The sequence below is a fragment of the Somniosus microcephalus genome, chromosome 30 (genome assembly GCF_052327205.1).
Source record: "Somniosus microcephalus isolate GS21.2 chromosome 30, FLI_Smic_1.0, whole genome shotgun sequence".
Lineage (NCBI taxonomy): Eukaryota > Metazoa > Chordata > Chondrichthyes > Squaliformes > Somniosidae > Somniosus > Somniosus microcephalus.
Window position 1 is genome coordinate 11,182,023 of NC_141016.1, and position 3,303 is coordinate 11,185,325.

Sequence of the window (3,303 nt, forward strand, 5' to 3'; positions counted from 1 at the left end):
CCAACCCTTCGCTGTCCCTCCCCTGGTTGCTGAAACATGGAGAGCTCGCCATTTCCCGCCATTAACACCTTGACCAGTGCAAGTGTCGGATCGGTCGGCCCGGTGTAACCGAGCAGCCAAAAGAAATGGGATTTCGATCCGCGAAGGAGTGATGCCGTGTCTTGTCTGCGCTCCCCTCCAATGTAACTCTACGTTTTCCTATGCTTTTCTCACAGTGCCACCCGTCAGTTGCAGTGGACCACACCGGAAACTCTTCGCTGCCACGCAATCTTCGGGCACGGGTGCCAAGCCAAGTCACCGGGACGTTCGTTTCTACTGAAACCGCACTGCGACGAACCGCGTAATGTAGCACAGCAACAAGGAGCCTATCTGGCCTCTGGTTTTGGAGATGAAATGTGCGATCTGAGGGGGGGTGCACTCTCCGGCCATTGGCTGCCCTGCCCCACTCCTCCCTGGCTGAGTGACATTGTTGGAACAGGAAATTGCCACGTGACCCGGTCTTGACGGGTTGAGTCTTCCGTTCGGCGGCAACGAGAACAAATTCTGCTGTTCAACGCCGCTGAATAAATAAGAAATCAGTGCAGTTCGAGTACTCTGGGCCCCTTCTCTTGAGGCAGGAGATTCAGCCTCGAGTTTAATCCAAGGATTTGGATGGTTTCTCTGTAGACTGTTGGGTACTTGGGGTGCAAGTTGCAGGGTGGGAATAGAATGCGAGGGTTCGGGCAGTTTCTGTATAGAATAATGGGTACCCAAGAATAAAATGGTGGGGGGGGGGGGGGTTGTTTTGAAAGCAGATTCTAACCACGTTAAAGGTGGTCTTCAAAGCCTGCATTTGCTGGACTCTTGTGTCATCCGTGCTCGCGTGCCAGCGGAAGATTAATGGTCGTCAAGTAACGACTAAGCTTAATGAGTGATAATTGGCAGTCAATTGGTGGGAATAACTGGGTGTGTGTGTACAGGTAATATATGACTGAACAAGGAAGCTTGTTTATCAGTTCCTCCCTATCTATTTGTTTTTAAGGTCCACCCATTTGGTGGTGGAGATTCTGCTGAAGATGACATGAACATTGTAAAAGTGATGTTACAAGCTCTGTTTCCGGGGTCGCTTGTGGGGGTAGAATGTCGCCTTAGGGTGTCTGAATTAGCCAGGGAAGAGCCATAATGCTGGGGTTGGAATGATTCCCTGTCTATCAGCACTAGCCATTAGTCCAATCCCATTGACTCCAAAGTTCCAACCGTGGGAATCTGCCTGATCCCGCTCTTGGTGTTCTTAGGGTATATCTCAATTGTAGATAAAGATCGTGTAGGTGTGGAGACCAAGTTGTGAGATTCACAGCGTGCCGGGCCTGGTGCGGGACACTGACCAGACAGGAGAGGGAGACGCCATGGCTTAAATTTTGTGTAATATAAACAGAAAATGCTGGAAACGCTCAGCAGGTCGGGCAGCATCTGTGGAGAGAGAAACAATCAACGGTTCAGGTCGGTGACCCTTACGTCAGAATTTGTGTAATAGGCAAAAGGTGCAGAGGTAAGGTGGGAGGGGGAGGAGGACGAGGACCAGAATGAAGGCCAGTCACCCCCTGGCAACCAGCTCCAGTGACCTCACCAAGGAGCGGGGACGGGGCCTGCGAGCAAGACCTTCACACTGAAAATACAGCTGGCACAGAGAAAGGGAGAGGTGTGGGGGAATTGCCGATCCTTGTTGGATGGATTGAGAATGTAGAAGCGAGGAACTGGAGAAAGTTGCAGGCATCTTGAGGAAGGTTGATCGTAAACGGTCAGTGAGCGGAGGGCGGGGGTGGGGGTGGGGTGCAGCGTGAGGAGAATGCTACACAGCTGCAGAGTAGACAGGAGTGGCAATCTCTTCAGCTCAGCAGTGTATCGTGGGCAGAGCAAGGATTGCTGAGATTCCCTCGCAATTAGAATCGCATTGAACAAGAGCCCTCGTGCTGGCTGGGCGCAGCCTGCCCTCGAGTCCCTGGTGGGGGGGGGCGGTAGAGGTGAGTTTATCTGGCGGCCCCCAGCATTCTCTGACACTGGGGGCTCACAGCTCTGTCACTTGCCCCCCCCCACACACACACACACGCTTGCTCATTCAGCACGTTCAGCAGAGAAGGGACGGCGGAGAGCTAACACGGAGTTGTGTCTTTTGCTGCTGATTGCACTCAGTACTGTGGACCTGTGCGGGATGTGGTTGTATTTATGTACTTGAATCAGTCTGCGGGTGGTATTCTACTTTAACGTAACTTATTGAGCTCCGCATGTAATTTAAATATTGTACAGCCTCTCTGGAAAATATTTATGAAAGTATTTTTATATCAATTAAAATTTAGTAAAACACCTACAGTCTCCATATTTTCTTTCTGAACGTTTGCTGATTTCCACTGCAGAGTGGGGCCTACTTCAGATGGGTTTAAAGTGGTCTTTTGTTTTGACAATACTTAAATTCACTGTTTTCCTAACCGAATTGACACTCGTTCCACCGCTCGGATTTGGGTTCACACCCAGGTCAGATTGAGAAGAAAATCCAACTGCTGGGCTGTCTCCGAAAAGAGTTTGGAACAGTTTTGTTTTGTTTCCCTAGTGGGTCGGGGCCTACAGGGCTGAACCGGCACTAATTCAGCACCCAGGGAAGGCCATGAGGTTGCCCTGGTGTGGGAAATGGGATATGTTGCACTGCGGGTAGGTAGGAGCGGAGGAGAGTAGCCAGAGCTTTACTCTGCTGCGCCTGATCTGGGAGGGCTTGATAGTGGAGGGAGCTCTACTCTGCACGTTTCCACTGCTGTATCTGAACTGGGAGTACTTGCGGGGTACGATGATAGTGTATATATATATATATATAAATGACCTGGATATTGGAATGCTGAATAGAATTTCTATATTTGCCGATGACCCCAAACTTGGGGGTGTGGCAAACAGTGAGGATGATACCAATTGACTGCAGCAGGACGTAGAAAGACTAGCAGAATGGGCAGACAAGTGGCAGATGAAATTTAATACAGAGAAGTATGAGGTGATGCATTTTGGCAGAAGGAACAGGGAGAGGTAATATACACTTAATGGCACAGTTTTAAAGAGTGTGCAGGGACAGAGGGACCTGGGAGTTAATGTGCATAGGTCCCTGAAGGTGGCGGGACATATTGAGAGAGTGGTTAGCAAAGCATATGGGATCTTGGGCTTCATAAATAGAGGTATTGAGTACAAAAGTAGAGAAGTTAAGCTGAACCTTTATAAAGCACTGGTTCGGCCACAACTGGAGTATTGCGCCCAGTTCTGGTCACCACACTTTAGGAAGGATGTGAA

At 49.9% G+C, this 3,303-nt stretch overlaps 1 protein-coding gene across 1 annotated transcript in view; it reads left to right on the forward strand.

Annotated features, from left to right (window-relative positions):
- Positions 1-2,342, forward strand: part of sema4c (sema domain, immunoglobulin domain (Ig), transmembrane domain (TM) and short cytoplasmic domain, (semaphorin) 4C) — a 104,593-nt gene extending 102,251 nt beyond the window's left edge. The window contains 1 exon segment of the mRNA XM_085970792.1: positions 216-2,342. The gene's annotated coding sequence lies outside the window, so the exon portion shown is untranslated.
- The last annotated feature ends 961 nt before the right edge of the window (positions 2,343-3,303 follow it).